General features: G+C 34.6%; 1 pseudogene; it reads left to right on the top strand.

The window, feature by feature from the left end:
- The first annotated feature begins 12839 nt into the window (after nucleotides 1-12839).
- On the top strand, nucleotides 12840-14658 carry LOC128126865 (vesicle-associated protein 1-3-like; annotated as a pseudogene).
- Nucleotides 14659-15538: the final 880 nt, after the last annotated feature.

Here is a 15538-nt window from a genome sequence, read left to right as displayed (position 1 = left end):
TTCAGTGTGACAAAACACACGCTGATAAGAATCTAAAATCTTTGCCGATGGTTAGATCAAAACACCAAGATCTATCACACGCAACTACCCCTTCTTACCAATCTTACACTGATTCAATGATTCGGTGTGACAAAACACACGCTGATGAGAATCTAAAAATCTTTGCCGATGGTTAGACCAAAACACCAAGGTTTATCACACGCAACAATCCCTTCTTTACCTTCCTCTTATTCAGTGTCTAATGATTCAGTAAGATAAACCACTCACTGATAAAGTCACAACACTCTATGCTGATGGTTAGATAACGTAACTAGTATCTATCACACGCACCAATCTCCTTGCTAGCCCTGTTTAAGCAAGCTGTACCTTGAATTGACGGCGAAATATCTTTCAGCATGTAACTTCTGTAACACTGATCTCAGCGCTTCCGCAAACACTGATTGACGTTTCACCTTCAGTCAACGACTCTTTTATCCAACGGCTATTTTCTGCTCTGACAGGTTGTTACGATACGCCGTTATTTTTAATAAAAATAATCATCACCTTTTTAATGAAGATAATCATTACCTTTTTAAACCTTTTTTTTTCATTCCATATTTAAACTTCTCTCACCCTTGGTTTAACTTTTCCTTCTACAAATTTGAACTTCCCTCAAAACCCTAGAACTCTCAAATACTCTCAAATGGCGGCATCTCTGTTCACTTACTCCTCCACCTCTCGAAGGGTCGTTCCTGCCCCAAACTCTCCTCCACTTCCAATTCACATCAAGGCAACAAATGTTGTCTTCAACCCTGATATTCCAGAGGTTCATCGAGGTCTTGGACTCGATGATTTTGTCAATTTCTTAGCTTCTTGCCGCCTACGATACGCAATCAGTGATGTCCCGTCCGAGTTCTTCCCTGAACAAGTATGTGAGTTCTACTACACTGCAACTGTCAATGACGACAATAATGCCATCACCGGAACCATTGGCCATGGAAGACACTCTGTCTTCATCACCGCAGAACTTCTCAGTGTTGCCTTAAGGTTACCTATCTTTGAACCTTTCTCTGAACCTCCCACTATTGAAAGGTGTAAACATATGTTTGATCAACTGGGTTATGATCAATCAAAGGCTGGTACTCGATCAGCTCTTATTTTGCGCCAATGTATGACCCCAGGTTGGAAATTTTTCACCGGTGCTCTATGCAAGTGTGTGGGTCACAAGTCTCGAAGTGGTGATCAGTTGAGTAATTATAAGCAACAAGTCATCTGCTCCCTTCTTCTCAACAAAAGACTGGATTATGGGGCTCTGTTCTTTGATCAGCTTGTTCGGCTTCTTTGTGCAAATGTGCGCGCTGATCATGTTCTGTTTCCACGCTGGATTGCTCTGGTGTTCGACAAATTCTTCGCTGCAGATTACTTCTCTCACTCTGGCAATCCCATCCAATGCCCTCGAATGTCTGTTTGTATGTATCAGGATGATCCTTTGGATACTGACATTGGAATCTCCGATAGGATGAGAGAATGGATTGCAAATCCATACACTGTGCCTTCTCTCACCGCTGACACTGATGAAGGAGGTGCTGACGGTAATCATGTGGATCAGGTTGATCAAGAGGATGAACACCATGATGGTGGTCATTTCTCTCCTCAACTTTCTCATCACATCATCTCGGATACTGACAAAGCTTCCTCAGCACCAAAGGATTCCATGAATCAGGGGGAGCAACCATCTCGGGGGGAGCATCCCTCGCAGGGGGAGCATCCCTCACAGGGGGAGCATCCATCACCAGTAGCTCACCACTCTTCTCCGAGGATGCCACCTAGTTCTCCAGTCGCTCCAGTTACCTCAGTTATTCAAATTCCAGCTTCAGCATTTACTGAACTTATGACACTGACTCGGGATATGAGTCAGCGTCTTCTTCGTATTGAGGCTGATGTTCAACAGATAAAAGAGGTTCTCTTACTTACTCCTCCCTCTAGTCCGAAATCTGATGATGCTCAAAAAGGGGGAGATACTGATGATGATGCTGATGCTGATGATCATGCTGATGGTGAACCAAATGAGAAAGACACAGAACCTGCTGACAACACCATTATTCAGCCTGAATCACCTAAGCCCATTCCTGAGTCTGATTCTGCGGGGCATAATAGTCCAGCAGCTACTGAAAAGCTGATTGAAGATAGTGAGCATGATGAACCTGATGATGAATGTCAAATACTAGATATGAACTTCATTAATCCTCTTATTCCAGTTCAGCAAGAAAGTTCAGATGACCTTGAAGAATCTCATCCGATATCAGTCGATCCTGTTGCTGATCCCATCTTTCCGGTCTAAGGAGAGGATTCGGACGTTGCCAGTGAAGAATCTCATCCGCTGTCTCGAAAGCATAAGGTAGCAGATACTGACTTGGCTCATTCAGAAACTGATACTTCTCTGACTATGAAGAAACCCAAGTCCATAGTCAGTATTTCAAACCTTTCCGCTGAATGGAACATGTCCTCTGATCAAGTCAAGCAAATTCTTGATGAAGCCAATCGAGCTCAGCTTCTAAAGAACATTGCTCAAGTTGATGAATCTCTTATTTAGCACAAACTTCAGGCCAAGGGATCTTTTGAAGCTCAGATGCAGAAATTCCTGGAATTTCAGTCCAAGGCTCAGTCTTCTCAACCTCCTCCTGGCCCTAGTAAGCCTAAGACTGACAGTGTTCTTGACCGGATTGATCGAAAGAGATTTGAAGACGTTCTTAATCGGCGAATGTGTGGTGATAAGATCATCAAAGTCAAAGCTTCCAAACCTCGAAACGAGAAAATCCTTACATTGCTGATCACTCGTCAAGGTCCTCAACATTCATATACTAAAGTTGTCAAGAGGGATGAGCTGATTAGATATGGATATACGGAATGGATGGAACTGCTCGATCTAGCATCCAAGCAAACCTCAGCTCACTCTTCGGAACTGACTTGTGCCCTTCATCTGCTGATCAAGAAAGTTCAGCGTTTGGATCTTGTTCCTAAAGAACGACCTCAGCATCAAGGTTAAAGGTTGTCTGTTCCTAGATCTCGAAGAACCAAGTTTCAAGTTGATGGTGAAGATGTATTGGTTTTAGACTTTGGTGCTGGTGAAATTAACAATTCTCTTCCTCTCAGTGTTGATCCGGTTCAGCATCAATTTATCTCAGCTCCTGAACACGGGATGTTCTATCTTGATAAAAACAGGAGGATGTGTTTTCAGCGAACTACTGAGATCCCAAAAGCTCCAAACACTCACCTTGTTGGCTTAAGGCAAATGTGCATGAGTCATCAAGATCTATCCGGCGAATTTCACATTCTTATTGCCATGGAGTTGCTGAACAGAAGACAGGAGTTGCTGGATAGTCCTTACTGGCCAGTCAAAATTGAAGCTGAAGCTGAGTATGAAGAATTCCTTTCCAGAGGTGTCTTATTTTAGTTTGTTTTGAACATCATCATTTTGGGGTAGATTGTAAGGTCAAACCTTGAAATATGATAATGTTTAAAACAGACTCAGCGTCAGCACATATCTAAGTATCAGCATCAGCGTGTCAACTGCTCAGTTTGTAATAGTTTAGTTTGTTCAGTGCATTGTAACAAATCTTGTATTTATCGTGTTTCCTTAGTTATCTTAATTAGTTAGCTAGCGTATCCCTGAATTGTAGGGATTGTCTAGAATAGCAGTATATAATCTCTTGTAAAGGTTTGTGAATGGTTACGCCTTTCGCAAACCCTAATCGCTGCTTTGTGCACACGATAATCTCTTTGTGAGATTATCTTTCTTAGTGAAAGTTTTTCTTCGTGAATTTCTCTTGTTCTTATTTACCATCATTGTTTGATATATTGATTGATCTAAAGGCCTCTTCAAGTGTAACTCCTGCAAATTCAGGCTAGTCAATTTAGAGATAATAAGCGTTAAAAATGACTTTTTATAGAATACTATTTAGGATAAATAATCTTAACCAAGTTATAGTATATGTCACAGGGATTCCGTACATATAAAAAACGTTGAAATCCAACTTATAACGAAGAAGTTATGACCCGTAGAAGTTTTGCGACAAAACCTGCACAGTGTTGCGTAACATAAAAAGTGAATTCTTGATAAACCGATTTTTTAGCCTTAGAGAGCTAAACAAAAAGTCATATTATACGTTAAACCGAGAATGTATATAAAAATAGTGTGGAAATCTGACTTCGTTTGAGGTAGTTATGATTTTTCTAAGATTTTGCATAACAGTACACAGCCTGCAAATCGAATTTTAGATCGACGGATTTTTATCCTACACAACCTAAATGAGAATTGAAGATCTCATTAATAGCAGCTCAAAAATATACAAAGAGTCAAAAACGGACGCCGGATGACAAAGTTATGAATTTTTAACGAACTTTAACTGTCTAAGCCTGTTAAAATATAACTTTAAAAATAAATTCAAAATTAGCTGACGAAGTCTAAATGAAAGTTGTAGATCCCATAGATACGTACGCGTGGATATAAAGAACATCAAAAACGGAGCTCGTATGCGAAAGTTATGGATTTTAGAACATAATTAGTTTTTGGAGTAACCAGCGAGTGACACGTGGCGCGATTTGAGCCACTGCTTCTTCCCCAATCCTTGCCACCAGATGGTGACACTTGGCACCTCAACACGACATGTTGGGGCTCAAAACACACCATGTGGTCAGTTCTCAGCCTATAAATAGAGGCACAAATCACCCTATATCTTCACACCTTTCTAACTCTTCTCTCCTAAATCCCCCCAAAGCCTCAAGGCTTTCCACTAGCCCTTCTCAGGAGTTAGTAGCGAGTCTCGAAGTGCCAGAAGGCTCCGAGAAGACGAGCTTTCAGCTAAGAAGTTATGTCCGAGCAGACCCCGGTTCCTCGCTAAACACCCTTGTAAGTGAGTTGTGCTTACTATACTATAAGTATAATTTTTGTTTAAGTTCAAACATCGTTCTTATAAACCTATAAACAAGATTTATCAATGATTCAAATTCGTTATACTGATTGAACTACTTACGGGAGAGGTGTCTAAAATGGCCACGTTTGTCTTGGTTGTTGGATTTCAGAAAAGCTATATGCCGAAATAGTCTTGCCTCCCAACTGTCCTGCCTGGCTAATCCATACTTGATAGATCATGACGTAGACCTTGAGTTAATGATAAATCTAAAATAATAATTAGTCACAATAAATATTAGACTAAAATCTAGTAATAATGATACTAGGTTTCGTCGAAAGAAAATAAAATTGTTAGAAGCGAAGCGTTGCCCAAATTTCCAGTCATCACTTTAACAAGTAAGTGCATAGTTATTTTCATCTTACACATAGATATGAAGTATTTAATATTAATATATGCTATATGTGTTTGTTATCTGTGTTCCTGATATCTATGCTAGATGAACAATTTATACATGTTTTACATGATTTAAACTGTATATATATATATATATATATATATATATATATATATATATATGTGTGTGTGTGTGTGTGTGTGTTTTTATACCTATAAATATATTGGGTAAAGATGAGTAGAAGAGTGATGAGAGATGGTGATGATAGAAAGGTGATGATAACCAAGTGATGATAGATATGTGATGATGAATAGGTGATGTGAGATAAGAGATGATTATGAGATGCCATAATCTTGACCTATAATGTTGCGATGTAGTCATCTACCAGAGTATAGATGGCGACCACTGACTAATATAAACAAGTCATGTGGAAACACCGGCAGGCTCATAACCTGTAGGTGATGAATTATGAGTTCAGGCGATGTAGTAACTAGGCATTCATGTGATGATACTCTAACCCTTATTGGAAACGTATTGGGTGAATAATTCCCGGATCAGTATTGTTTATGCGATGTAGGCGATGATCTCTAGGAAAAGTCCTTAGGAACACACATATAAGGAAATGCGATGTAAGGCGATGAAAGGTAAATACGATGTAAGAGATGACCATTAGGGTAACTCTTTAGAGAAGAATACATAAAGAAAATAGGGATGGGTAATCAGGTTATTTGACATAAATATGTGAGGAAACAAATTAACTATGTTATTATGGGTTGAAAACCCTATGTACTCACCAGGTTTCCAAACCTGACCCACTCAGTTTATTGTATCATAGGTGGCTTTATGAGAGACACATTTTGTAGAGAGATTCAATGAGTATTAGGCCACTAGTTTAATTACTGTAAGGCTTGTAATATTTCTTTATGCTTATGTTTCTATACTGACGATGACATTCCAATGTTTTAAATAAAAATACATTTCTTAGGAAATGCTTTTATAACATATTTATCATGTATTCTGGGAACAAATTCCGCAATACTATTTTTCACAAAGGATACTCTGATTTTTAAATAAACATAAACAAATCAGTCTTTTCTAACCGTGAAATACTACCTTCCACACCTATCCATACCCTCCTTAATATTCATCCAGAGTCCTTTAAGTTACTGTGAAATCCCAAAATTCACAGCCAGAAAAGACCGATTTTGTTTATGCTTTTTAAAATAAAATCAGAGTAATCTTTCAAAACGTATTGCGGAATTTGTCCCCAAAAACAAATATGATAAAAATATTTATCAAAGCATTTCTTAAAGAAATGTATTTTCATTTCATTAAAACCTCGGGATGTCATGTTCGATACAAATCAAAAGCATAAACAGTACAATATAGGCCTTACAACAGTTATTTACATCTACTGACCTATAATCCAAAATCTCTCGTCATCGTCCAATTATGCCCTTGTTCCTCTACCTGTAATATAGAAAACTGAGTGGGTCAGGCTTGGGAGCCTGGTGAACATATAGGGTTTTCAACCCACAATAAATACAATTTATTAATTTCATCAAACAACAATAACCCTGATTACCCATTCCCGTTATCCTTACTTTACGTCCCTAAACACCTTTCATAAGGGACCTAGCCTAAGGATTTTCATCGGAGTAACAACACTGTTTAGGGAATACCGATGCAGTTTATGTCAAAGAACGTAACCATGAAGGGGACAGAGTACACCTGGTAAGCATTTAGTTCAAGATGCCTGGTGAACACCCAGTCCAAAAAAATTCTTAATGAATACCTAATTCAAAACAACTAGTGAACATTCAGTTCAAAATACATAGTGAGCACATAGTTCAAAAATATCTGATGATCACATAGTTCAAAAACACCTACAGATTACGAGCCTGTTAACGTTCCACTGGACTGTCTAGAAAAGTCTGTGGTCGTCATCTATACATCGCTAGATGATTGGAACAACAACAACTTCGAAGCCTCTCATCATTTTATTTCACCACACATCAACTACCTACCCATGTTTTATCCAACATATTTGTAGATAAAAATACATATACAGTTTAAAACCTGTATAAAACATTCATCCAACATTCATCTCAAATAAACAAACAACAGGTATACACATAGCACATATTTATATAAAATAATTCACATCTATGTGTAAAATGAAAAGGACTATACACTTACCTCAAATACCAATGTTTGTCTCACTTCCCAATTATTCCCAATACGATTCTTTGATCCAAACAGTTAAAAAAAATGTATCTAAGGTTACCAACCTAATAATCATAAGCTATAATATAATTAATATAATAAAGTTTTATTAATTATTTTGTATAACCCCACGAGTTTATTATAAAATCGGTTATAGAACTAGTAATATGTGTAGTTATATCATGACCGTTGATTTAATATTTCAAAAATAATTTTAAACATATAAGAAAATACGAAGAGACCAAAATATATATATCGTCAAGATGTTTATAAAAATAATATGAAGTTTTAGAATTATGATCATAATAATTATTTTAAGCCGATAAGATGTAAACATAAAACATTAGTAAAACGTGTTTACCTCTTAGGCTTCCGTCTTCTTATTGTTTCTTAAGTATTTATTGGTGTAATGAAGTGAAACATGTATTTATAGTATCAGATGAAAGCTACTTCACAAAATGCATCCTTGGTGACTAAGTAAAAATTAGATATTATCCTTGGTGGATATGTGTTATCAAATTGAACATATCCCATTTAACCCAATGAGCCATAGACACGTTTGTAAGTGGATTATATCTACTTATATATAATAGTAGACACTCATCTCACGAGTATCACTTACCATTCTAAGTTTAAGTCTAGAAATCCTACAAATTCCGAGTTCGCTTAAAGTAAATGTTCTGATACCAACTGTGACATCCCCAAATTCACGGCCAGAAAAGAGCGATTTCGTTTATATTTTTAAAATAAAATCAGAATAATCTTTCAAAAAGTATTCCGGAATTTGTCCCCAAATCCAAATATTATAAAAATATTTATCAAAGCATTTCTTAAAGAAATGTATTTTCATTTCATTAAAACCGCGGGATGTCATGTTCGATACAGATCAAAAGCATAAAGAGTACAGTATAGGCTTTACAATAGTTATTTACATCTACTGGCTTATAATCCAAAATTTATCGTCATCGTCCAATTATGCCCTTGTTCCTCTACATGTAATATAGAAAACTGAGTGACTCATGCTTGGGAGCCTAGTGAGCATATAAGGTTTTCAACCCACAACAAATAAAATTTATTAATTTCATCAAACAACAATAAACCTGATTACCTGTTCCCGTTATCCTTACTTTACGTCCCTAAACACCTTGCATAAGAGACCTAGCCTAAGGATTTTCATCGGGGTAACAACATTGCTTAGGGAATACCTCTGCAATTTATGTCAAAGAAGGCAACCATGAAGGGGACAGATTACACCTGGTGAGCACTTAGTTCAAGACACTTGGTGAACACCCAGTCCAAAAATACTTAATGAATACCTAATTCAAAACACTTAGTGAACACTCAGTTCAAAATACCTAGTGAGCACATAGTTCAAAAATACCTAATGATCACGTAGTTCAAAAACAACTACAGATTACGAGCATGTTAACGTTCCACTAGACTGTCTAGAAAAGTCAGTGGTTGTCATCTATACTCCGCTAGATGACTCGAACAACAACAACTTCGAAGCCTCTCATCTTTTTATTTCATCACACATCAACTATCTACCCATGTTTACCCAACATATAGATAAAAATAAATATACAGTTTAAAACCTGTATAAAACATTCGTTCAACATTCATCTCAAATAAACAAACAACATATACACACAGCGTGTATTTATATAAAATACTTCATATTTATGTGTAATATTAAAGGACTATACACTCTCCTCAAATAACCATTGTGTGTCTCACTTCCCAATTGTTCCCAATACGATTCTTTGATCTAAACGGTTAAAAAAATTGTATCTAAGGTTACCAACCTAATAATCATAAACTATAACATAATTAATATAATAAAGTTTTATTAATTATTTTGTATAACCCCATGAGTTTATTATAAAATCGGTTATAAAACTAGTAATATGTGTAGTTATATCATGACTGTTGATTTAATATTTCAAAAACAATTTTAAACATATAAGAAAATATAATGAGACCAAAATATATATATTGTCAAGATGTTTATAAAAATAATATGAAGTTTTAGAATTATGATCATAATAATTATTTTTAGCCGATAAGATGTAAACATAAAACATTAGTAAAAAGTGTTTATAGTATCAGATGAAAGCTACTTGACAAAATGCATCCTTGGTGACTAAGGAAAAGTTAGATATTATCCTTGGTGGATACGTGTTATCAAATTGAACATTTCCCATTTAACCCAATGAGCCATACACACGTTTGTAAGTTCTTGATTATATCTTCTTATATATAATAGTAGACACTTATCTAACGAGTATCACTTACATTCTAAGTTTAAGTCTAAAAATCCTACAAATTTCTAGTCCGTTTAAAGCAATGCTTTGATACCAACTGTGACATCCCCAAATTCATGGACAAAAAATATCGATTTCGTTTATGTTTTTTAAAATAAAATCAAAGTAATCTTTCAAAAAGTATTGCGTAATTTGTCCCCAAAACCAAATATAATAAAAATATTTATGAAAGCATTTCTTGAAGAAATGTATTTTCATTTCATTAAAACCTCGGGATGTCATGTTCGATACAGATCAAAAGCATAAACAGTATAATATAGGCTTTACAACAGTTATTTACATCTACTAATCCAAAATCTATCGTCATCGTCCAACTATTCCCTTTTTCCTCTACATGTAATACAGAAAAGTGAGTGGGTCAGGCTTAGGAGTCTGGTGAGCATATAAAGTTTTCAACCCACAATAAATAAAATTTATTAATTTCATCAAACAACAATAACTTTGATTACTCATTCCCGTTATCCTTACTTTACATCCCTAAACACCTTTCATAAGGGACCTAGCCTAAGGATTTTCATCGGAGTAACAACACTGTTTAGGGAATACCGATGCAGTTTATGTCAAAGAACGTAACCATGAAGGGGACAGAGTACACCTGGTAAGCATTTAGTTCAAGATGCCTGGTGAACACCCAGTCCAAAAAATTCTTAATGAATACCTAATTCAAAACAACTAGTGAACATTCAGTTCAAAATACATAGTGAGCACATAGTTCAAAAATACCTGATGATCACATAGTTCAAAAACACCTACAGATTACGAGCCTGTTAACATTCTAATGGACTGTCTAGAAAAGTCCATGGTCGTTATCTATACTCCGCTAGATGACTGGAACAACAACAATTTCGAAGCATCTCATCATTTTATTTCATCACACATCAACTATCTACCAATGTTTTACCCAACATATTTGTAGATATAAAAGACATACAGTTTAAAATTGTATTCAACATCTTTTCAACATTCATCTCAAATAAACAAACAACATATATACACATAGCATGTATTTATATAAAATACATCATATCTATATGTAAGATGAAAGAGACTATACACTCACCTCAAATAACCAATGTGTGTCTCACTTCCCAATTGTTCCCAATACGATTCTTTGATCTAAACGTTTAAAAAAATTTATACCTAAGGTTACCAACCTAATAATCATAAGTTATAATATAATTAATATAATAAAGTCTTATTAATTATTTTGTATAACCCCACGAGTTTATTATAAAATTGGTTATAAAACTAATAATATGTGTAGTTATATCATGACCGTTGATTTAATATTTCAAAAACAATTTTAAACATATAAGAAAATAAGATGAGACCAAAATATATATATATCTTCAAGATGTTTATAAAAATAATATAAAATTTTCTATATGTTTATAAAAATAATATGAAAATTTAGAAATACGATTATAATAATTATTTTAAGCCGATACGTAAACATAAAGCATTAGTAAAAAGTGTTTACCTCTTAGGCTTCTGTCTTCTTATTAATTGTTTCTTTAGTATTTATTGGTGTAATGAAATGAAACATATATTTATAGTATCAGATGATGAAAGCTATAATTTTAGGACGGATGGAATACTTGACAAATGTCAAATGCATCTTGGCGACTAAGGAAAATTTGAATATTATCCTTGGTGGATACGTCATACGTGTTATCAAATTGAACATATCTCATTTAACCCAACGACCCATACACACATTTGTAAGTTCTTGATTATATTTTCTTATATATAATATGTAATTCTTGTTTAAGTATACTTATTCTATACTATAGATAAAAATAATAACGTTTTTAATTCTTATTTATTATATATAATGTCTCCACCAAATCTAATGAACGATCATAATAATTAAACTTTTAAGTCACTCGTTTTTCGTTTAAGTCTAAATAATACAAACTATATATATATATATATATATATATATATATATATATATATATATATATATATATATATATATATCATTACCTATATGTTAAATGTTTCAACTTTGGTACACGTCGATGAGCTGTTTCTCTCCCTGCTTATGTCTCCAATAGAATAGAAAGATTGGAGTCGACTATTTTTAACATATACGACAGTGAGCAACTTGGTTGCTTACCTTATCGAGGCGCCTGCTTGTGTCACCAACGTGCGTCCTTGCTTACCATCATCTTCCAATTAGAGGGCTGTTGCCGCCCATAACTTCCATCATTTAACAAAAGACTTTACGGGGGGTTTTCCTCCTAGACTTTCCACCTCCAGGTTGATAGCCTTAGACAGATACCACCTGACACGTTTTTCCACTAATCTCTTATACCACCGCCTCTCTTGTTTATATTTACTGTATATTTGAAAAACTCTCTTTCTTCTTCATGCCGACACCATGGCTCCATCTTCTGAAATTTTGAATCTACTATTCTCAATCATCAGTACAATAAACGACTCCCCGATCCACGTCGATAAGCTCTTTCCTCCTCCAGTAGAACCGGCATTGGGCGGCCATTTTTAACGTATACTGTTCTCACCAACCAACTCACAGTTACCTTTGCTGACCTCATCCCGTCTGTATACTTCATTGTTGGGTTTTGTTCCTTCCCGACGTTTCCCCCAAAGCTGCTCGCCACCTATTGCTTGGTTTCAGGCGCCGTTATGAAACGTGGTGCTTCACCGATATATCTTATATTGCATCGCTTTTACTCCATACGACACCTCCAACTTTCACAGGAATGTCTATCCTTTGAGTCTCTTCTTCTTCTTACCTTACTTTATCCTTTCTGTATTGCTTTTCCTCTCCTTCTTTTCACTGTAACTAATATAAGTTCAATTTAAGAAAACAATCTTATAGTTTATTAGGGTATGAATTTTCTAATTTGGTGATTTATTTTTTTCAATTTGGGATTAATCGATACCAGTGATTTGCTAGACTTCCTCAATGTTCTCTAGAGGTCCGTGCTAGCTAAAGAAGACGATTGAAGGATTTCCAATTAAGAACAGTCGGCTATGGTTATTGATTTTCTAGCAAAGAAAAAGGCAGGTGAGATAATTTGATTGTTTTTTTCATGTCTCAGCCAAAATCGGAGCTAGGGTTAAGTAATTAAGTGTTGATGCTGTTGTTGTGAAGCGTCTTCTCTCTTACCGTTTTTACCGTTCCTAATCTCAAATACTCTTATGTTGATGCGTGAATTACCATTGGGGGATAATTCCAATCAGGTGCGCTTTCTTTATCATCCTTCCTATTCCTTTTTGTTAAGGTAATCAGATGAAATATAGGAATACAATATAGAGTTGATCTGTTTGAAATGAGTTGCTTTGCCTTGTTCTTCGTCAATTTGGGTTTATTCTGTCATTTGTGTCTAGAATTAAGTGAATTTTACATTGTTTGTAATCATATAGAATTTGCTTATACAGTAATTGGTTTGGAAGTAGTATTTATAACCAACTTACCCATTTTATGAGTTATAACGTCTGCTCTGTTGTATATATAAGCACTTTATGCTTTATGATGCTTGTAAATTCAAGGGCTTTAATATTGGATGTTGCATAGTTGATATCGCCTCTTTCTTTGGTTTATGAATTAGGGATCGATCATTAAGGGGTATCAAAATCAGGTATCGTTTAATTTCATTGTTGGTCTAATTCCCACCCTATTTGATCTGGGTTCTAAACAGCGGACTTAGATTCAGGTGTTCTAATCATCTAAATTATTTGTCAGTTGATATCGCTTATTTTGAAAGAAATCTGTATTTCATAGGTGATTGGGAAGTTCCTTGTTATTTCAGTATATATGAAGCATTAAAATTTGAATTAGGGTATCTGATGTGAATAAAAAAATAGATTATACTTCAAGCATGACTGGAAACAATCAAGCCCTGTGATATTTTACTTTTATGGTTCCTTTGCAGGTTAGGAAAGCATATAATATCCATCTTCACTGTGTTTATTAGGATTCGATGCGTGAAAATCTTATATTAACCAGGTAATTAACAGATATAATCTCTACCATTAATCCATGAACAAGATCTGATAGGAGGAGCAATAAAAACAATAGGTTTCTCCTCAAGTTTTATTGAAGCATCAGTTTTCTTGTGAATTATGTAGTTTTTTTTGGTACGACTTGTGATATAAATTAACTCACTAATGTAGTTTTTAGATTAGTTTTTTTGGTACGACTTGTGATATAACACAACTTTAATCAGTGGTCTTTTTAAGTTCATATGAATTTAGGATTCATTTTTGTTTGTGATAGTTGAATTAATTAAAGAAGCAGAGCTCATGTTTCTTACAGTTGACCAACAAGATGGATCAATATATTGACTTCAAGGTACATTATCTTCAGTGACTTTTGACTTATTTCTCCTGCATAAAGTTTGACAAATTTTTATTATGTAATTGAAGGTTAAAACAACGAACCCCAAAAAATATTATGTTTGGCGGAACACTGGAATTGTATTCCCAATATGGATTAAAAATTTAAACTATGACTGTCTTAGTTACAATTCAAGCAGATAAAGATGCATCTCCTGATATGCAATGTAAAGATTAGTTTCTCGTGCAAGCAGTTATTGCATCTAATGGGGTAACTAATAAGGACATAACTGCCAACATGGTGAGTCATCCTTTTTTTTCATGAACTTTTGATAATGACTTGAAATCTAAAACTATCTTTAGATTTTGTAGTTCAGTGAAGAGGAGAAAAATGTTGTTGAGGAGTTCAAATTGAGGGTTGTATACATTCCTGCTAATCCTCCATCACTTTTTCCTGAAGAATCCGAAAAAGGTTTCTTCACCTAAGGGTGAAGATGGAAGTCGTATTGGGTGAAGATGGAAGTCGTATTGTTCATGACATGATGTTGTAAGCATTCCTTCGTTGTCTAAATTCATTTATTATTGAATTATTTATAAAAGCTTTGTATTTATTTGACTATATCAATGCTAGAAACCAAGATCCTTGGAGCCCAAGGAGAAACTCTCTTTGGAGGTGATTATATATTTCATTCTTCTACAAAGCCTGGAAGGTTTTTTATTCTATAAAATGCTTATTTTGTTATTTCTTATTCTAAGGGTAAAATTTTTTAAAGAATAAAGAAGATTCCAATTTGCAAAAATGGAAAATAAAGACTTAAATATTGGCATGCATTTATATTAGAGTAAGTTACATCTTTTGGTCCCTAATTATGGCCGATTTTTGCAATTTTATTTCCATAAAGGTTTCTCTTGCAACTTTGGTACTTACTTGAGATTCTTATAACGTTTTTGGTTCATGTTGCAAGTAAAATTATTATTTTTGGTCCCCAAATATAACTGTTATTTGCAAATTTGGTCCCACAAATATAGTCATTTTATTTAGAACAAGGACTAAGACCGTTACTAAAGCCTCATAAAATGACCAAATTACAATAGATAACCTTTTGGTACAAAAAAATGAAAAAATAAAATAAAAATCAAAGACCAAAAATGTAATTTACTGCATGATTCATAAACCATATTATTTTCTTGGTTTGGTGTTAAATAGTTTGATTTTTTGTCAAATGCCTAAAATGACAACCTACAAAAAAGCAAAAAAAAAAAAAAGACAATGTTATGGACGTTAACAAGCATGCCTAGCGTGAATACATTTGTAGGTCATTTGAGGCAGTATATATTCTGCATTGTTGCAATGGAATTTATTTATGTTACATTCTTAAATAAAGTTTGAAGCA

This window comes from Lactuca sativa, chromosome 6 (assembly GCF_002870075.4).
Source record: "Lactuca sativa cultivar Salinas chromosome 6, Lsat_Salinas_v11, whole genome shotgun sequence".
In the NCBI taxonomy this organism is placed as follows: Eukaryota; Viridiplantae; Streptophyta; class Magnoliopsida; order Asterales; family Asteraceae; genus Lactuca; species Lactuca sativa.
This window is presented reverse-complemented; position numbering and strand designations above follow the sequence as displayed.